The sequence below is a fragment of the Prionailurus viverrinus genome, chromosome B1, assembly GCF_022837055.1.
Source record: "Prionailurus viverrinus isolate Anna chromosome B1, UM_Priviv_1.0, whole genome shotgun sequence".
Lineage (NCBI taxonomy): Eukaryota > Metazoa > Chordata > Mammalia > Carnivora > Felidae > Prionailurus > Prionailurus viverrinus.
The window spans coordinates 154399978-154423057 of record NC_062564.1 but is presented as its reverse complement, the minus strand read 5'-3'; positions in this window follow the sequence as shown (position 1 = coordinate 154423057).

Sequence of the window (23080 nt, the reverse complement as noted above, 5' to 3'; positions counted from 1 at the left end):
TTCTGCATCAAGTAGGAAAAAAAAAAATGTAGGTGATGTGGGGAAAAAAAAAAGTATAGTCTTTACACCAGCATCCCTCCACCCTTGGCATGAATTGCAAACACCATTAAGACAGTGAAAATACCAGCATTCTCCTCCTCCTCCTCTTCTTCAGATTCACCAGGAAAACTGAAAAATCTATCCAGTGGTGATACCTCCGTTACCGTCCCTCTTATCTAATAACAGTTCACACTTATGAAAGTATGATTTAGACAACCACTATTTCAATTACACATTCCAATTCTCTATCAAACTATTACTCTGAAGAGGATATATCCCAGCCTGTTGATGGACGTTATGGGCTGTGAAGTGTGTTCCTTGGTTTGAATAAATGATGGTTGATTATCCAAGTGGATGCAACATGCTCTATTCTTTTGTAGTGCTCTGAGCATTTGCATCTAGTACCCAGTAAGCAAAGCCCAGTCTAGAGTCAGTGTCTGTTCCAGTCATTAGAAATCCTCCAAGGCTACGAGCATCAGTCTCACTTGCCAGTTATGATCAAGATTTTCCCATGAGGAAATCTATCACATAGCCAGCCGTCTGTAGTATATGTCTTTTTTTTTTTTACAGACATACAGAACAGTTCTTATTGGCATTTTGTGCTTCAGAAGGTGCAAGAGGAGTATGTCCAGTTTCAGCTCTTCTCTGCATTACTGCAGTACCCTATGTTCAGTCATTTCATGGAGCCAGGTGGCTACCTTAAGTGAGCCCATAAGGATATTGGCTTGCCAATTCCAACCACTCTCTGGACCTGAAGGGAGTTCTTTCAATGAGTATCAACATGTCTTGTATTAATGCACCCCTTAAATTTCCTTATGACCATGCCGCATATGGCCATCCCTTTAATAGGCCAGGTTTCACTTCCCTCCGCCTGACCATATGGACAGGCCATTGGCCACTGCCCATAAGTCCGTAAAAACCCAAACATAGGGGCTTTTACCACTCATCCATCACTGCTAGGGCAACGGCATGCAATTCAGTCCACCAGGCTGATTTGTTTCTCTTTCTATGATCGGAGTGACATCCTTCCAAACAGGAGTTTGTCCATTTGCCTTGTAACTGCCATCCACAAACCAAGCAGCTGTTTGTCAGTCAGTGAAGAGCTGTCTGTTCGTTGGGCACTAAGTACTGATAGAATCCTGCAGGTCTTCATTCAGTTCCAAAGTCAGTTCCAGGGGAAAAGAGACTTCCTGCTTGCGAGTACCTTCTTGCAATTTTCAGGTAATGTGAACCTGTATAAGCTGTATAAACTGTTTCCATTTTATTATGGACTTCTTTTGGGCACCATCATCCCATAGAGTGTTTGTTTTTTTTTTTTTCAAATCCCCCAGATATCACAGGTATTTTAGAGCTTAATGTCCTTCAGTAATGGAGGTAGTTTCAATTAATGTCCAATAGCAAGCTAGTAATTACCCCTCAAATGGAAATTCACTAGTTCAAAATCTCAGTCATTGCTAATGGGAAGCACTCCTAGGCTTTTGTCATAAGCTTCGGTCTATACTCTACATAGCACTATATAGATTGACTATAATTTGTCCATACCAGCGCTTCTGCTTCTATTCTACACTGTGCGGACTCAGGCAATCTCATTTGTTCCATTTAGCAAGTCCAATTAATATTGCTCGATAGGTCAATTTGCATGCATTCTGTTTTATGACACTAGGTAGAGGAAATGTTCCCCAATAAGACACTGCAGCCACTCCTACAATATACTCAGGCAAAAGGGAGACAACCACTTCCTATGAAGCCTGTTAAAACATAACAATTATCCTCCAAACTTTCACCTTAATCCCATTAACACTTATGAACGTAACTGTAGCCTCCACTAGGATTTCATCAACAACTTTTGGGTAGGGAAAATTTGCCTAGCATGACATAATATTCATCCCCACAAAACATTTAGGTAAAGAGAAAGCAACTTCTTTACCTAAAGCATGTTTAAATATTTCAATGTTCACCAGCATACTATCAATCCTTACATTTTTTTTTATATTCTTCCAATCCAATTGTACCCTGCATTAGGGTTTTACAAGAGGGTTTTGATACCACAGTGTTTGGGGCTCCCATATGACTTTATAATGAAGACCACCTATCCTTCCACTTTCTGATCACTTGTTTCACATTTCCATCCGAGAGCTCACCAAAAGCACCTTTAACATGCATATTTCTTGCAGCATTCTATTCATTACAACATAGTATTCTCTGAGATGGTAGATTTCTCTACAGCTGTGTGTTATTCTTTCTGAGGTCTCTCCAGAATCTGCTTTCACATCTATATTTCTATCAACAGTCTTTCAAAGCAATCTGGGCTTATTATATCGTGTACCTCAAAACTCTTGCACTCTGGGGCGCCTGGGTGGCGCAGTCGGTTAAGCGTCCGACTTCAGCCAGGTCACGATCTCGCGGTCCGTGAGTTCGAGCCCCGCGTCAGGCTCTGGGCTGATGGCTCGGAGCCTGGAGCCTGTTTCCAATTCTGTGTCTCCCTCTCTCTCTGCCCCTCCCCCGTTCATGCTCTGTCTCTCTCTGTCCCAAAAATAAATAAACGTTAAAAAAAAAATTTAAAAAAAATAAAAAAATAAAAAAACAAAAAACTCTTGCACTCCCTATCCAATTCCAAAGCCACTTCCCCCAGTAGCACTACACTTCACAGTACCAAAATCCCTATCAGTTTCAGAGAGCTGCCATAACAATGTATCACAAACTGGGTGGCTTAAACAACAGAAATGTATGATCTCATAGTTCTAGAGGCTGGAAGTCCAAAATTAGAGTGTCTTAAGGTTGGTGTCTTCTGAGTGAAGTGAGGAAAGGATCTGTTCCAGGTCTCTCTCCTTAGCTTAGAGATAACAATCATCTTCCTGTATTGCTTCACTTTGTATTCCTTTTTTTTTTAAATTGTATTTTTTAAATTTTCATCGAAATTAGTTAGCATATAGTAGTGCAACAATGATTTCAGGAGTAGATTCCCTAATACCCCCTACCCATTTAGTCCATCCCCCCTCCCACAACACCTCCAGTAACCTTCTGTTTGTTCTCCATATTTAAGAGTATCTTATGTTTTGTCCCCCTCCCTGTTTTTATATTATTTTTGTTTCCCTTCCCTTATGTTCATCTGTTCTGTGTCTTCCTCATATGAGTGAAGTCATATGATATTTGTCTTTCTCTGACTAATTTCATAATACCCTCTAGTTCCATCCATTTGTTGCAATGGCAAGATTTCATTCTTTTTGATTGCTGAGTAATACTCCATTGTATATATATATACCACATTATCTTTATCCATTCATCCATTGATGGACATTTGGGCTCCTTCCATACTTTGGCTATTGTTGATAGTGCTGCTATAAACATGGGGGTGCATGTGTCCCTTCAAAACAGCACACCTGTATGCCTTGGGTAAATACCTAGTAGTGCAATTGCTGGGTCGTAGGGTAGTTCTATTTTTTAATTTTTTGAGGAAACTTCATACTGTTTTCCAGAGTGGCTGCACAAGCTTGCATTCCCACCAATGCAAAAGAGATCCTCTTTCTCTGCATCCTCGCCAACATCTGTTGTTGCTTGAGTTGTTAATGTTAGACATTCTGACAGGTGTAAGGTGGTATCTCATTGTGGGTTTGATTTGTATTTCCCTGATGATGAGTGACGTGAAGCATTTTTTCACATGTCAGTTAGCCATCTGGATGTCTTCTTTCAAGAAGCGTCTATTCATGTCTTTTGCCCATTTCTTCACTGGATTATTTGTTTTTTGGGTGTTGAGTTTGATAAGTTCTTTGTAGATTTTGTATACTAACCCTTTATCTGATATGTCATTTGCAAATATCTTCCCCCATTCTGTCGGTTGCCTTTTAGTTTTGCTGATTGTTTCCTTCGCTGTGCAGAAGTTTTTTTTATTTTAATGAGGTCCCAGTAGTTCATTTTTGCTTTTGTTTCCCTTGCCTCTGGAGATATATTGAGTAAGAAGTTGCTGTAGCCAAGATCAAAGAGGTTTTTTTCTGCTTTCTCCTGGAGGATTTTGACGTCTTCCTGTCTTACATTGAGGTCTTTCATTCATGTTGGGTTTATTTTTGTGTATGGTGTAAGAAAGTGGTCCAGATTCATTCTTCTGCATGTCGTTATGCATGTCTATATGTCTGTCCAAATTTACCATTTTTTTAAGGATAAAAGTTAGTTTGGATTAGGGCCTACTGTAATGACCTCATTTAAATGATTGTAAAGGCCCATTTTCCAAATAAGATCACATTTGGGAATTAGGACTAAACATATCCTTTGTGGGGGCACATAATTTTACCCATAACAATAGCTCACTGAAAAAGCAGTTTGCCATATTTAGCAACAATTTTCTGGAAACAATAATAATTTACCCCCCACCATGGATGATACTGCAAATTCATCATCAGTATGCTTCCTAAAATACCAGGTCTTTTTATTCAGATATTTCACAATCATGATATCTAATTCACATGTAGTAACTCTGAAGTTTTTTAAAATGCTGAGACATTTTCTGCCCAACTGGAACACTCAATATTCTTGTCTGCTTAGCCATTTGCAGACATGGTTAAAGTGGCTGCGGTGAGTGATAGGGCTTCAGGAGCTGTTTTTCAATATTATTCCTCTGGTTTTATTCCTCCTTCATGCAGTTACCCACATCCACATGAGAACAGAAGATCAGGTTGATCGTGAGATTATATATAAGCAAAGTGCATTTGGTCTCTGAGGCTGATCATCAAACAGGATCATACTGTAAGTAAAAGAAGTTACTTTAAAAATTTTCTTTAACATTTATTCATTTTTGAGAGACAGAAACAGAGGGTGAGTGGGGCAGGGGCAGAGAGAGAGGGAGACACAGAATCTGAAGCAGGCTCCAGGTTCTGAGCTGTCAACACAGAGCCTGATGTGGGGCTCGAACTCACTGTGAGATCATGACCTGAACCAAAGTCAGATGCTTAACCAACTGAGGCACCCAGGGACTCCAAGAAGTTACTTTATGTATAGGGAATTTTCTAGGTGTTTTGACATCACAAACACCATTACATATGACCATTCTTTGTCCAAGAGCCCCACGCTTGTAGCATTTAGGTCAATCCTACATACTAGGCTTTTTGTGCAATGGTTTGTGAGGCTTTGTGCAATGGTTACAATTAACATTCCTTTAGCTTTTGTGTCTGGTTTTAGTCAGACTGCAATACCACCTAAACCCCTGGAGAAGGTATATTGATAAATGTGATGGCAAGAACAGTGACAAGGTGAATTATTATCAAACTCTGAAATATACTCTGAAAGAAGCACTGACATTTTCTAAATCCAATCAAGAAATAGATCCCATCTAGCAGCAGACAATGAAGATCCAGAGACTAGAATATTAATCAAAACCCCAGCTTTGATTTTTTTTTTTTGCAGTATCTGTTGCTTTTGTAGTGAAGTTACAGACTTCTGTTAAATCTACAGGAACAAATGTGTAACAGCCTTTTCATAACACTGTGTAAATACTTCCTTGTGATGCTAGAAGATGCACTATTTTGAACAACTGCTTTCCTCATTTCAAGTAACTCCCGTGTTATTTTTTTTCAAAGGTTTGTAAAATTCTAAGTTTTCTTTGAGCCAAAGTTTAAGGCAGATTTTGAACCATAAAGCCTATTTTTCCTGCCTCCAGTGTGGCATAGTTTGAGTCAGCCTGAGGACAAAAGTACACTGCTGAAAATCCTCCTTAATTTTACTAGTATATTGTCATTTGAGGTGATAATGATAAATCCAGTGACCTGTACCTTGTAATTTCACTGTAGCATAGTGTTCGTTGCTAACAGTACCTAACATGATCCCTTCCATCTTCGTAGTTTGTTGTTTTATTTTTTTCCTGGTGATGTTTCCATTAAATGAAATGTCCAGATTAAAGTCCATGAAGATATCCACAAGCCTTTTTTTTTTTTTTTGAATCTCAAATTTAGTCTTTTGACTATAAAGCTGAGTATTCTCTAAGTCCTCTATCCGCTCTAATATCTGTCCATATATTTTCTGGAAGGGGTTAGATTCAAAAATGTCAAACCTGGGGGCCCTTGGGTGGCTCAGTCTGTTGAGCGTCTGACTTCGCCTCAGGTCATGATCTCATGTTTCATGAGTTCAAGTTTCACATCAGGCTCTCTGCTGTCATCTTGGAGCCTGCTGCAGATCCTCTGTACCCCCCTCTCTCTGCACCTTCCTTGCTTGTGCTCTCTCTCTCAAAATTAAATAAGCATTAAAAAAAATACAAACTGGGCTCTTAATGTCATTAGTTTCCCCATAACAAACTCATAAGCAGAAAGTTGTAGGATTAACAGCTATCAGAGTTAAAACACTTTAGTCCTTGAATTCAAATATAAATTTACATCTGAGATAATATACCTACAATCACTGGAACATATTTAAATCTGTAGAAGAAAAAAATTTAATTACATTCAAATGAAAAATCTCAAACTTTGAGGCTCAGGTTCCTGTCTCCAAATAAGGAGCTGCCTTTATAGATTTCCTTCAAGATTATATTTTCACCTCTAAAGAATGTACTAGAAATATCTTCAGCTTCCATGTGATATTTTGCCACCATTGGTGATTAGGTTAGTTTCCAAGTAATTTTTGCTATAATGACATGTAATACTTTTGCCAAATTCTAATTTGGGTGACTTGGTCTCTTTAGAGATTATCATATTTTGGCAGTTCTGGTGCCTGAGAAATAATCATAATTTTAAGAACCTTCTGAATGTTACCAGTAAATTTATTTCTTCTCTTGAGATTGTTACTAGATATCAGTTAAAATCAGTGGAGCAAATGGGTTTGGATTCCTTTATGGAGCACTGAAGGACTTTAATTATTGCACCCTGCTTAGCACAGTAACCAGTCAAAAACATTTCTTCTGGATTTATATATATGTTGCTTAGATGTACCTTTACTTAATCACAATTATTCATTACTAAGGGTTATGTCATGAAGCAACTCTTAAATCCAAATGTCAGTTTTGAGGGATTTCCACTAGTAGTTAAAAACCTCTTTTATGACTCAAAAATGATGCATGCTTCCAAAAGCAAGTCTATTTTTGCTATAGATGTTGATCCTTTAGAGACATGACATGTTCCAGAAGGAGCTCTTAGCAGGACCATTTATATTGATTTAACATCTGGGAAACCATTAGATTTTCTAATCTGTTACAAATCAGTAATAATATATTTAGCCTCCTCTGTTTGAGGTAAGAATCATCTACAAAGAGAATCAAAATGGATTATAAAATGTTTATAAAATACCATGTTGAGTCAAGCGAACTTGTGAATAGCCAAACGATATTCACCAGGTATGATTTCATCAGGAATGCCCATTAATGTGGCAAGATTTAAACTGTTGCATGAGTGCAGAATTATAAAAGAAGGGAGTAGTTTTCTATATTATATGAGGTTAGCAAAGTGACAGAAAAATGTTGTATGATATCAGTTAGAAGTAAAGTTTGGAGACAGTAAGGCAATAATAAATTTAACTTCCCAGAACAAAATTGGCATACTAAAATTCTACTATGTGGAAATGGTTACTGCCCATAGAGAATAGATTAGTCATAGCTCTAGCATCCAAAATTACACTGTAGTATGCTATAATCTATGACGTCATTGTATTTGAGTGGACAATACTAAAGAATGTTCAAATGTGTCAGGTACAAAGGTCAAGACTTATGATAATAAGGAAGCCACAGAGTGGTGGATAACAAAGAGCACATTGTTTAGTGAAAGTCGGAAGTTCCAATGCTTCAAATTTAAAAGCTACTTTAGAGAAATTGTACTGATAATTATATCGTAGGAGAGGGGGAAAAAAAGACCCTTTTTCCTCTACCGGCCTGGTTACTTTAGTGGGGGCCCTTTAAATTTCACTAACAAAAGACAGATTAACAAAAGAAAAGCTAACAGAAGTTTATTAACATATGCATCACACAAACACAAGGGAACACTCAGGGATAAGTAACTCAAAGGGATGATTTAAATTTGTGCTTATATAGTGTCACAGCAAAAGAACAATAAAATTAAAAAGTTTTTTTAATGTTTATTTATTTTTGAGACAGAGAGTGACAGAGCATGAACGGGGGAGGGTCAGAGAGAGAGGGAGACACAGAATCGGAAGCAGGCTCCAGGCTCTGAGCTGGCAGCACAGAGCCCCACGCGGGGCTTGAACTCATGGAACGTGACATCATGACCTGAACCGAAGTCGGACGCTTAACCGACTGAGCCCCAAGAACAATAAAATTTTAAATTTTAAAGTGACAAGACAAAGGAAAACAACTTAGAGTTTCAAGCATGGTACCTTGTGGGAAGATAAATATATGGAGGAAGCTAATGGATTGTTAGCTAGTCCAACAGCGAATGGACTGTTTGTCTAGTTAGTGAGATTTGTTGTACAAAGTCTCCTTGTGTTTTCTCTGACTTGATAAGCTTCTAGAGTTGTCTGTAGTGATTAACTTCTGTTCTTCCTGGTAGAGAGGAAAAGAAAGATAGTTTTACAAATTATGTCCTACTTTTACACAAAAAGGAGGAAAGCAAAGAACTTTTCTTTTATCTGCCTTTTGCTCAATTGTCTATAGCTCAAAGTATTCAATATGCCAAAGTGGCATGTTTGGATGTGTCAGATTCTGCTACTGTTCACTATCCTACCATTCTCAAAACTTACTAAGTTCTTTCTGGGTGGCTGGCTAAAGGAAGTTCTTACTAACTTCAAATAGTCAATTGACTGCTGTTTGCTTTGCTGATGGCAAGCAGCAGGTGATGGACTGGTGATTAGCAAATTTGTAATTTGTCTTTGGAGACACAGTGGCTCTTTTCAGCAAGTTCATTTTTTTTGTTGTTGTTGTTTTTTTTTAGAAAATAGATTCTTCAACTAAAACTTCCTTAGTAATTAAGAAAGCATTAAACCCACATTTTTAAAGAGGTGGTGCCTCCCTCACTGAAAGATAATTCAAGTACTTATACAAACACCGAAAAAAACCAAACAAACATGAGGCGCTTTAGTAAACGCTTGTTACACAACTGTCCAAGTGATTGTTGATTTTCTCAACTGAAAGCAAGCAGAAAACAAATGTTGACTTAAAAAAATGCATAGCTCTAATAAAGAAAGATAAACAAGAGGGCTCAGGTGGCTCAGTCAGTTAAGCACCAGACTCTTGGTTTCAGCACAGGTCATAATCTCATGGTTTGTGGGTTCTAGCCCCGCATCAGGCTCTAAGCCTGTTGGAATTCTTTGTCTCCCTCTTTCTCTGCCCCTCCTCTGCTCTTTCTCTCTCAAAATAAATAAATAAACATTTAAAAAAATCTCCTTAGAAAAAAGGTAAACAGAGTTCTGTCACAGTAAAACAAATAGCATCTGAAAGAACATAGGCAAGAATAATAGTTAGATTGATTATAACTAGAAAATTAGATGTTATATTTATATATATGGCCCCAAGATCTGAGATAAAATTATACCCTTGTCCATGAGATTTCTTAACTAGAAAAATTATTATTACTAAATAATAATCATAGTAATTTATCATTTAGTAATTATGATTACTAAAATTACTAAAATTATGATCAGGGGTGCCTGGGTGGCTCAGTCGGTTGAGGTTCCAACTCTCGATTTCAGCTCAGGTCATGATGTCACGAGTTCCTGAGATCAAGCCCCTGATAGGGCTCTGCACTGAAAATATGTCTTTATTCCTGAATTCCGCATGAAAAAGAATTGATCCTTCAGTTAAAATCAGTTGAAGCAATCTTAGAATCTCATGATCAAATCCAAACACCATTTCAGTATTAATGGAGACTGATATTGTCAAGAAAGGGAGATGTGATGAACCTCTGGTATACAATAACTTCATGTGGGAACCTGAGCCTGGCATGACGGTAGTCTTATTTTCAATCCTAGACTCATTCCAACCTAATTCAGTAAAGGAACATTTATTATGAGATCATAACATGTGTTTTTATTTACAAGGTGCTACAGCTCAGGAGGCAGCTTGGGGAATAAATTTCTCTACTGCCTGCTGAGATGAAGGACTCACACAGGATCATTAAAAAACAAACAAAAACTTTGGGGTCATGTAAAGCCAGAACTTAAGTGCAATCTTACATGTCCAAAGTCAGAGACTATATGAGTCTTTCATTTCAAGATGAGGGAGAATTCTCATATTAAATAAGAGCAGGATGCAGTCTCTGGGATAAATTAAGATTAGTCACTCTCAAGTTTAATTGAGTTACTATGTATGGGAATTCTTCAGGGACTTGTACAGCAGACATAAAAATTAAATATGTTAATTTAAAAACAAAAATATACTTTTTTATTATTGAGATAAAAACTCATTTGTGAGAAATATAATTTAACTGGAAACCTAAGGATTATAATCTGTTTTTTTTCTGTTATCTGTAAAGCATGGCCTACCTCTTCAGATGATACATTTAAAGATTCAGTGAATTTCACAAAGTATGATGAGTCCATACCAAAGAGTATTGAAGCATAAAGTTTTGCCTTTCAAATGTAATACATTTACCTTACACTCAATGAATCAATTTGAGTATTGCTATAAGCCATTTACTAGCAATTCTGAAAATAATCCACCACCTGTTATGTAGTATGTTAGGTTAAAATATTTTTCTTAAACTTCATGCAGCATACTATCAATATTATAAATGATGTGCTATAACTTAGAACATTTCTAAGCCTACACATTAATGTGCAATAGTGCACATAATGTAACAATAAAACTTGGCTTAGCAGATCACTGCAGCACAACAATTTATTTTTATTTCTCCTGAAGTAAATTCTTAGTCCCTAAGTTTCTATATCAATTTTATTTTAACTATTAAACATATGTAGTTTCCTAAAAAATTCCAATTTACATTTACATTTTGCACACTGTTTACATATAAATACCAAATTTATCTCAAGACCAAATATCTCTTTCCAGTGTCATTTCAAACTGTTTTTTGATAATTCAATGATGTTTATTTACATTTCATTACTCCAAAGTCAACACTTTCAAAATTGTCTTAAAAAAAAAAAAACGACTATTTTGACTTTGAAGGGTTCCTCGCCATTTTCTCCTTATTAGAGATAAGGAAATACCTTTCATATTATTGACTTCCAAATCTCCAATCTACCTCTTTATATTATTGGAGATTTAATGATTCATAACAACTAAATTTGGATTGCCAATAAACCTTATGTTGTATAATACTTTATGGTTTGCTTTATTTCCACCAAAATCAGTTATAATATGTGACTGAATATTTATGTTCACCAACAGTACATTCCGAACAATAAGTAAATAATATTATCTAGAGAAAAAGACATAAATTCCGAAAAAAAAAAGAAAATAGAAAAGGTAAAACATCAGAATGAAAGATCCCTGAATGATGGATAACAGTACAAAGCAGCAGACAAACATGCACTGAAAGATTGTGGTCTGCATATTTAGAAACCAAGAAGCAACTCAATCTGCACCAGAGAATTACAAAATTAAAATTCGAGGTAGCCTAAACAGGAGAGTTTTGGTGGGGATTTGTTAATTAGAAGTCATCGTAAAAAAACAGCTTACACCTAGATGCACTTCCATACCCTGTACAGAGAGAGATGACTAGCTTTTATGCTCTCAGGAGAAGATAGTAAATATATTTTCTGGAAAATGTACACAAGGGAGTACTTAGGTCCAGGTACGACCTGGCTATCTAACGGTTAGGATGCCATATTGAAAACTGAGGAATTATGTAAAAGCACATATTGCCAACAGGAGTCCTCCAGCTCCACTTAGCACTGAGGGTGCTGTCTAGAATGCTAATGCCTTCTGCTTTACCAACCTTCTCAGTAGAAGCTTCTTTCCTGAAGCAACAGCCTAGCTCAAAATAAAGACCTATAAATACTAATATTGAAGAAGTCCCCAATGAAATGATTGGAACTTGTCAAATCATAGTGAGCCTAATATACCACTAAGCACCCTTCATGGGCATAGAATTTATGATCAGCTTTTAAGTGCTACATTCTTAAATATGAATGGGCAGCCAAGGATTATCAAATATTTGTGGGAAAAGCCTATAATGATGATTTATGAAGGAAAATCATTAGCTGATGTAGGGCAAGAGAGGATGTTTGAAGAGTGGATGAGGCATTAAATAATTCCTTAGTGAGCATACAATTGTATTTACCGGAAGAATTTACTAATATTCCAAGTCTTGTTAACAGTCATTTTGAAATGCTGATCAAGATTTTGTAGTAATATCCAAGTTGAGAGATTTTTTTCTGTAGCCAAACCCAGCTACTCAAAAGCAAGTTCTATTAATTTCTTTATGGTTGACAGTGAGATATTCTAAATATGATTAATGAATAAGTCTTCCAGGTCATTATAGTTTAATTATTAATTCTATCTCAGGGTCAGGAACTGTGGGCTCTTACCAGAGCATAACTTTAGATCTGAGATATGTACTTCAGGCCCATCATGCCTAAATTAGCCTTACTGTCTTATTAACAAGCTTTATTTTGTTACTGTACTGCCTCCCAACCACATCTTTTAAGTATTCTCTCTTTTCTTGATTTTTTCAACAGAATGAAGGATTCCAGAGATTTCTGCTTAGGGCCAGTATTTATTAATTCCTTCTTATTCACTTTTAAGAATATTTGTTTTGAATAATTTAAAGATGCTCTGAAAGACAGTACAACATAGTCTTTAAAACCACAGATTTGGTAATGATACTACTTTGGTTTATAGTATAACCTCACCAAATACCAGTTGAGCAATTTACCTGCTCCGAGTCTCAGTTTCATCATTTGTAAAATGAAGACAAAAAGAGTAACTAATTAAGAGTTGTAAGAATTAAATGAATTAATAATCTAAGTGAAGAGCTTCAAACAGCTCTGGGATACAGAAGTCAGTAAAATTTAGCTATTATTTTTTTTTTAAAGAAGGTACTTCCATTTCCTCAGGAATGTCTTTCTCTTAGATTACATTTGCCAATCATGTTTGCCATATAATTTATTAGCCTTTCATAATGTAACAAATGATTTACAGATAACTATTTAATAGCTAAAACCTTTTAAGGGCTTGCTATAATGCAAGTTTGATTGGATTTCCAGAGTTAGGGTAGTATGTAAGCATATCCCATTTTAGAACTTGGAAATCATTTTTAAAAAATGAATTGTATTTTCAAATAAAGATCCTGGTATATCTGCTATAGTGACTCAATGAATAATTGATAATTTAGAAAATATTTAATGAACTGCAGTGGATTAAACCACCAAGCTGAACAGTTTCACTGTTTCAGAAATATACTGAACCCAACTTTGTCTCACAAGATGTTTTATATGTCATCAGAAAAACAAAAATAGTGTGAAACATTTGAGAAAATTCACTTCTGTTGCTCATCATATGCTCATACAAAGAATAAAGATATAAATCTTCTTTCACATTTCATCAATTTTGTACCTTTTCCAATGAACCACAATGTTTCTGAAACATTAATGGTTATAAATTACATATTAAATTTCTCAAATGGGCTATATCAAATATTACTAGGCACCTTGATACTAATTACAAGTTTAAATTTATAAGATTAAATCGGTACTTTCTCCAAGAAGGAGAAATCTGAGTACAATACATTAATAGGAACTTTTGGTGGCAGGAATCTTACAAGTGAATTAAATTTAATTTAGACAAATAGACTCAGCCTTACAAAAGTACTCCCAAGAAGAAAAGTAAGTTAAGTGTTTTAAATAGCAAAGAAGCTAGGATTAATAGCACAAATTGTATTTCCTAATGTTAAGAATTTTTACTGTCATTTGATCAAGAATGACATATTACTTGTATAATTAATGGAAAAATAAAATCTAAAGTGTTCAGTTCTTTTTAATCGGAACGATAATTGACTAAACAATGTACATTTCTATTTCTCAAACCTTTATCCCACAGTACATTTGTGGGATTACTTTGTTATAATCTGTAAGAATAATTTCCATTTCACTTAAATCATTACTTTATTCACTATAATTTTGAATGTCTATTAAGTGCCTGAAAGAATAACAAAATATAATATGTTCACAATAGAATCTTTTCAAAATATTGAAAAATTTTAGAACTATGAGGGATATATAATCTCTGTTAAGTATTGAAATACAAGGCAATCAATAATTCAAACTATAGATTTGAATGTAATAAATTTGATTTAAAAACAAGCAAGCTATGAGTGAAAAAATTAGTACCTTCAAATACATATGCATATATATTATTAAATGAGAAAATAACTTAATTAAAATAGCAGTTGTATGCCAACTGGGTTTTGAATAAGAGACAATGACCTTAGTCTAGAACAGAATAATGCAAGTTAAAGTAAATAATTAATGCCTTATCTCCATCTCCCTTTGACTACATTAAAAAAAATCAAAGTCAAAGTCTTTTATTAACACCGTTGATATTAACACCGTTGATAATGTAGGAATACAAACATATTTTGATTGTAAGCCAAAGTTTAGAGAGGTCTCTGACTTTCAGAAGTGCCACATTTAATGCAAAACAATGAAGATAAGTCCACTGACATTCAGAGGTACTGGTTGAAATTTTAAAAGCAACTAAATATTAATGCAAACCTTGGACTTTGCTTCTCAATTCAACAGTCTTTCCAAAACACCAGTCTTCAGAGAAATCAGCAAGAGCAGCCAGAGGACATTATCTGATTATTGCAACATCTGATACCAGTCATTAAAATTGGGGTTATGTAAAAAAAAAAAAAAAAAAGGGGCCCCTGGGTGGCGCAGTCGGTTAAGCGTCCGACTTCAGCCAGGTCACGATCTCGCGGTCCGTGAGTTCGAGCCCCGCGTCGGGCTCTGGGCTGATGGCTCAGAGCCTGGAGCCTGTTTCCGATTCTGTGTCTCCCTCTCTCTCTGCCCCTCCCCCGTTCATGCTCTGTCTCTCTCTGTCCCAAAAATAAATAAACATTGAAAAAAAATAAAAAAAAAATTGGGGTTATGTTAAATACCTAAAATCACAGAAAATGCTAATTGTATTCTGTATTCTACATATTTCATCATGTACTAAAGTATTAATGAAATGGTAATTTTCTTTATTTTATCACTTTGCATTTAGAACTAATGATACAACAATAAAATGTTTGCATATTTTTCTAATCATTTACCCATTCATTTATTTAACAAACATTGAGTTTGTAGATATTAAAAAAAAATCTTAGGTCTCTTTCAAATGGGAGATATTACCATACAATTTTTAAAGTATTTGATAATTTCTTTCAGTCATATCTGTGTTTATCAACATCATGATATCATTAAGTGTTGACAATTATAATAATATTTTCAGTAAATATGTTAAAAACATTTACACTAATATTTTTAACTTCCAAAATAACATCTTATTCAATGCATTTTGAAAATGTCAAACACACACACACACACACACAGAGCAATAATTTCTAATTCCACACTCAGGAAATATCAATGCTAAAATTTTTGTGCAAACTAATTCCAGTCCTTATTTCTATTTATTGAAAAATGTATTTTATTTTTAAGATGAACTGGATCACAATGAGAAGTAACAGAATAGGGTGATTAGAATCAGGGGCTCTTGAGCTACGGTGTACTACATCAGGTCTGTTGCTTTCTTCCTTAGCAACTTCGGGACTTTTACTTACTACTATTTAAACTTTCCGTGCCTTATCTTTCTTATCTCAAAAATGAAGAAAAATATAATCTATCACATAGAATTTTATAAAGTTCAATTATTTAAAACATGGACCACACTTAGATTCGTACCTGATAAATAATAATCTATACTATTATTACCACTAATATATTGCTGGTAATGGCTTTATACCTAGCAGCTATAAAGAATGGTGAGTTCATTAAGAATTTTTCTCAACTTCATTTTAATGACTTACTGTAGTATTGGTCAAAATATTTTTGACTAACTGAACTTATACCGTATGCAATGGTTATGTTATTATATGTAAAAATAGCCCTCAACTGTGGACCCCTAGATAGTACTTCCCTCCTCCCCACCTATTTTTTTCCATACTTGTCAACTATTTTTGTTTGCAAATGCCCAAACACTTAATTCAAATTAAATTGAACCATACTGGGGCTTCCTTAGCCACTTTATTGAGCCCCAAGAAAAGCAGAGATATCTCCTTTAAGATACCTATAGATATGAAAAGGCCTTGAATGCTGTCTTATGTCTCTTTTCTTTCTTTTCTTTTCTTTTCTTTTCTTTTTTGAGACGTTTATTTATTTTTGAGAGACAGACACAGAGTGCAAGCAGGGATGGGTCAGAGAGGGAGACACAGAATCTGAAGCAAGCTCCAGGCTCCGAGCTTTCAGCACAGAGCCTGACATAGGGCTTGAACCCATAAGCCATGAGACCATGACCTGAGCCAAAGTTGGCCACTTAACCTACTGAGCTACCCAGACGCCCCTCTTTCTTCCTTCCTTTCTTTTTTCCTTTTCTTTCTTTCTTTTTTTCTTTCTTTCTTTCTTTCTTTCTTTCTTCTTTCTTCTTTCTTCATTTCTTTCTTTCTTCCTGCCTGCCAGCCTGCCTTCCATCCTTTCTTTCTTTTTTTTATTTATTTTTTTAAAATCTTTATTTATTTTTGTAGAGAGAGAGAGTGAGCAGGGGAGGAGCAGAGAGAGAGAGGGAGACACAGAATATGAAGCAGGTTACAGGCTTGGGGCTTGAACGCACAAACCAAGAGATCATGACCTGAGATGGAGTCAGAGGCTTAACAGACTAAGTCCTCCAGGCGCCCCTCTTTCCTTCCTTCCTTCCTTCCTTCCTTCCTTCCCTTCCTTTCCTTTACCTTCTCTTTCTTTTTAATTGGCTTATTTCTCTGGCTGTAACAGAGTTTAAAATCATGACCACAAAGGAAACAAAATTAATTATCTGTCTTCCAAAGTTGTATACCTTGCCCTGAAATATGAAGATAATGCCAAAATGCTGCCAAATTGGGTTGTCCTGTTTTGTATTTAAACTTCATCCCAGTTCTTTCCTTACGTCAATCAGCAAAGTAAACATAACCTGCCATCTGGTGGAAGTGAGGCAAATGATTTCAGGAGGAAGCAATGAATATCTAACAATAGAAAGCCCAATGTGTAAGAGAAACATGCAGGGGAATAAGTTATTTGCACAAGCAGATGCTGGAATGAGACAAATTTGGGACCACATGTGTTATCAGAAGACATGCCTCAATTGTTGCCTTATACCGACATATACCACTTTTTTCAAGAGAAGTTTGAGATCTAAAATGGAATGAGGTCTAAAATGAAAATCTTCTGATTTTAAAAGTAAGCAATTAATTAACAGAATATAGAGAAAAAATAAAACAATTTAAATATCAAATTCAGTCCAGAGACCATGTTTGCTTCCTAGTTTTAAAAAGGAGACTTGGGGGATGCCTGGCTGGCTCAGTTGGTAAAGTGTAGGACTCGATCTCAGCATCATGAATTTGAGCTCCATGATGAGTGTAGAGGTTACTTAATAATAATAATAATCATAATAATAATAAATCTTCAAAAGGAGACTTGGAAATTCATTTTACTTCAGGAATAACAATTCTAAAAGCTTTAATATGTATTTATGGAGATGCTTGGGGTAACCAGAGTTGGATTTGAAGCCTCAATCTTTTTTTTCCTTCTATAAGAGTATAGATATAGTCAAGGTTTTGAACCTATGTTCCTTATACAAATTAAGAACCAAATATCTACTAGATTGATATAAGGATATACTAAAATAATACACATTAGGCACTTGAATAATAAGAGGATCTTAACACATACCAATTTATTTCCTTACCTCTCACACTTTCTCTAAAAATTCTGTTACAAAAATGAGGAGTTTAAGGGGGAAAAATAGAACCAAAACTGAGAAAAATATCTGCTCTTAAATATATACTGTTATTAACATACTAAAATCAAAAGTATGATAATATCAATGAGTAATATCTATTAATTAACAGTTATGAAAATAAGTTAATATTTATAAAGCATCTATAAGAAATACAGTATATAATTAAATAGAGTAACCAGCATGAACAGTGCAGTACAGAACATAAGAGGTGTAAAAGATCAAAACAAAACAAAAAAAAATGAAACTATGGTGTTTCACTTGTGCTGTCATCTGAGAATCAGTTTTTTGGTGTAAATGTATCTCATCTCATATCCATGTTTGATTCCAAATACTTGAAAACTGTTAAAAAAAGCTTTGCAGAGCAAAGCAGCATCATAAAGCAGGATGGCAACTACAATATTTGTTAAATTGGGTTCAGGGGGGCCATTTATTCCATCTGTTATTTCAACTAAACTGCATTTCTGCCTTGAAAGTGTTTCATGAGACTCCAGTGAATGAGGAGTATTTGTGATTCATTTTAGTACCAGAATATTCCAGAATAATTGGCTTTTAGTGGAGAGCTGCCATCATGAGCCAAGTTTTAAAATATGCTATTTTTCTGAATTTTGTGGCCATGGAGGGATACTTTGAAAGGATATTATAATGGCATGTGCTGCTACTAAAATGTGATTTTGCAGTTATTAGCCAGGAAAAGATCCTTTTAGAATATAATATAGACAACAGAACAGACCTAGACAGATATTTCTTATATTCTTGTCCACTACAGAACTATTAAATGTGGCATTATACATAAGTGACATTTCTAAAAGTTGCATAATTAAGCTTCAAGTGGTTAATCTAATGTTAGTTTAATAATTTTTCATTATGGGTGCAAGATAAATGATAAGGCAGTTCCATGACCAAAGTCGTGACCATCACATTACCATGCAAAAATAATTAAATGTACTATATATACTAGGACTAAAGAATGCAAGAGAAGATAGAGCTCTTACTTGATGTAGAACAAATTAGCAATGTGTATCTTCAATCAGGGCAGTACATTGGTAAGATGATTAGATACATGAGTGTTATATACTTATCTATTTCCAAAGCATAGAGATAATTTTTTAAATGTAAAATGATTATATAAAATTAACACATTCAGCGGCACCTGTGTGGCTCAGTTGGTTAAGCGTCCAACTTGGGCTCCGGTCATGATCTCACGGTCTATGAGTTCAAGTCTTGCGTCGGGCTCTGTGCTGACAGCTCAGAGCCTGGAGCCTGCTTCAGATTCTACGTCTCCCCCTTTCTCTGCTCCTCCCCCTGCTTATGCTCTGTCTGTCTCTCTCTCTCTCTCTCTCAAAACTAAATAAACATTTAAAATTTATTTTTAATCGATACACAAGTTAAAAAAAACACTGCATTTGCATTATTTGTTTGTTTTTATTGGTGATGTCTGATTGTCTCAAACTCATTACTTAACTAGCTCAAGAGTTAGACATGGATGGGGAAATAGATTTTGCTTTCACAATGTATTCAAACTAAAAAAGAAACAGTAAAAATCACAATACACTTTGACATGTACTGTTGTAAAGATTTTCCCAGAATGCGTGGGAGTACAGAGAAACAGAACAAAAAAGTTGGTGTGGGTTAAGTATAGGAAGGAAATTTTTGGTGAAAAAGCTAATAATTAAGCTAAATTTTGAAGATTAACAGGGACTTTATTGGGATAGAAAGGCTTTTCAGTGTTCACTCCAATACATGATGTCTAATAGTTGCTTAATAATTGATGGAAGAATGAATAAAGAATGAATTGTTGGTATGGTAAGATATAAATTACAAGCAGTTCTGCAATACTGATAAAATTTAGGAGAAAACACCGGTACAAAGGATGAATCTAGAAATGAACTTTCTTTTTGGAAGGACCAAGGATGTTCCATTAAGAGATTATTGAAATAGTTAAATGTTTAAATATTTATAAATGTTACACATTAATAGTACTGAGGATGGGGTGAGGAAGACAAGTCTGGAAACTGATACCAATTAAAAAACTGCAATAATTTTGGAGGGATTTTATAAAACTTTGGTAATAGAAATAAAAAGATAAATTCCACAATTTAAAAAAAAAAGAATACAACACAATTTTCAGTTGGATATGGGAGGTGAAAGAAAAGGAGACTGGAATGTCTTTCAGGTTTAAATATGTATAACTGGGAGAATGGAGCTTTCATCATACGAAGAAAATTCCAGATCAGGAGCAGGTTTGAGAATAAGGAGATTCAATTATAAAATGTTACATTTGAAATACCTTTCTGAAACTCAGGAGAATGTCTGGATTATATATTCAATTACTACTCTACTCTACCTAGCTATGCTAGGTGTTGAGAATCTTTGAGTATATAGATGCCAATTAAAGCAAACATTTGCATACTGGATTTTACACACTGAATATAAAAAAGGACAGAGAAGAATCCTGAAAACTTCAATGTTAATGTGAAGAACAGAGGAAAACAACCTGAAGAAAAAGCTAAGATTGAATCTGAGAAGAGTAAAATTAAAAGATTGTATTATCATAAGACGAACATATAGTTTATCATCCAAACTGATGCATTTTTTAGAGATATAGGTGGTATTATTAATGATTACATCAGGACAGAAGATGTGAACCCAGCCCACCCCAGTCAAAACAAGGGCATATGGTCAAACTAATTATCACGCAAACCAAGAGACAAGGAAAAGTATAATTATCAGTTCAAAATGCTAAAGAAATTCCAAGTGACCTAGAGATTGATCCATAGTTCCAATAGTTTAAGGCAGCGAATGCTTTTAAAAATCATCCTTCTCAAAATTCTTCCAGATTTTGCCCACCGACCAATCCCAAAACCACTGCCTCATTTTTAGGTATATGTTAGAGCAGCACCCAAATTATAATACTGAAATTTGTATTATATTCCTATTGCTGCTGTAACATGTTACCACAAAATTATTGCCTTAAAAAACACACATTTATCATTTTACATCTCTCAAGGCAGAAGTCCTAAAACGATGTTGGAGAGCCTCCATTCCTCTGGTAGCTGTAGGAGAAGATGTATTCCCGTGCAGTTTTTAGCTTCAAGAGGCCACTTGCATTCCTTCCTTTGTGGTCCCTGTTCATCTTCAAAGTCAACAGCATTGCATCCTCAAATCTCCATTGGACTTGACCTGTGCTCCATTATCACAGTTCTCCTCACTGTAATCCATTCATCTTCCTCTTAGAAGGACCACTGGGTCCAACCAGATAATCCAGTATAATCTTCCTATCTCAGGATCCATAACTTAATCTCATCTGCAAAGCCTCTTTCCCACATAATGTAACACAGTCCTAGGTTTTGAGGATTAGGATGCAGAAATTGGGTAAGTGGTCATTATACTGTCTGTTACAATCAGTAAGTAAAAATATTTTGGATTTAGATTTCTGTATAAAATTGTGTGGACTGGACAGAATGTGAAATCACCTCAAAAGTGAAATCCTTATTCAAATGGTTCCGCATCAGGTTTTCAAATATGGCAAGTGTCTCTCTCTCTCTCTCTCTCTCTCTCTCTATATATATGTATGTATTTTTTTTTCAAGCACCAGTTTGTACCATCATATTATTCCTGTCTGAGATATTTTCTCTATTCATATTAATATGTGAAATTAATAAATGATAGAACTGAGCTACTTCAGTATGACTGATATAAGAAGACTGTGAAGAAGTTAAATGTTCTTTGTGGATTACCAAGCCATTTGTATCTTCATGAATTAACTAAATTTCATTAAGCGCAATGCATTAAATAAAAAACATTTATTTTGAATTCACTGGAAAATAATGCTTTTTAATAATGTGTATCTTTGGGAGTTAGCAAAATTTAGCTTCTGTAACAATGTCCCTAACTCTTTTTTTTTTGTTAATCTAACATAATACTTAGAATATAATGTAGATTCAAATTGAACTGAAGTTGGGGCACCTGGGTGGCTCAGCAGGTTAAGCGTCGGACTTTGACTCAAGTCATGATCTAGTGGTTTGTGAGCCTGAGACCCACGTCAGGGTCTGTGCTGAGGGTTAAGAACCTGGAGCCTGTTCGGATTCTGTCTCTCCCTCTCTCTCTGCCCCTGCCCCACTCGCACTCTGTCTCTCTCTGCCTTTCAAAAATAAAGAAAACTAATAAAAAAAAATTAAAGAAAATAAATAAACGTTAAAAATTTCAGATTAAACTGAAGTTGGCAAGGATAAAAATACCAAATGATCACACACTCAAAGTCCAAATTTTATTACTGGTGGCACTATTATCAATTAAATAAGTTAACAAATCATTCAAATCTTTGTAAAAATTGATTTATCTTTATTTATTTTTAGGGAAAATACTATGAAGTAATTATTGGGCCAAACCATGATTAATAATAAGAGTAATTATTTTTTTTTATTTCATTAAGCACTTCTGGAATCAAAAGTATTCCAGAGAGCTTTAAAACTTTAACTTCATGTTCTCCAGGGTAATATAATTCCATTATAGAATATATATTCCTCAGAGAGTATTTACTTTTTCTATATCTGATATGCTATCTGTCAAGGAAATGAACTTTAAAAAAAATTTTTTTTAATGTTTATTTATTTTTCAGAGAGAAGGAGACAGACTGTGAGTGGGGCAGGAGCAGAGAGAAAAAGAGACAGAATTCAGAGCAGGCTCCAGGCTCTGAGCAAGCTGTCAGCACAGAGCCTGACGGGGCTCAAACTCACAAACCGAGAGAGATCATGACCTGAGCCAAAGTTGGACATTTAACCAACTGAGCCACCCAGGCGCCCCTGTCAAGGAAATGGTCTTTAGAAAAAAAAATTAAATAAAAATGAAAAAAATAAAAATTATGCCCTAGCCTTTCACACAGGATCTAGCTGCAAATATCTTAACTAAGCTCTATTTTCTAATATGTGTCTCCCAGGGGCGCCTGAGTAATTCAGTAGGTTGAGCTTCTGACTCTTGATTTCGGCTCAGATCATGATCCCAGTGCTGTGAGACTGAGCCCTGCATGAGGCTCCATGCTTAGCATGAAGTCTGCTTGGGATTTTCTCTCTCTCTCTCAAATAAATAAATAAATAAATAAATATGTATCTACCAGATAATTTATCAATTATGCTGGACTTTCACTACTCCGTTTAAAAAAAAATATTTATTTTCAGAGAAAGAGAC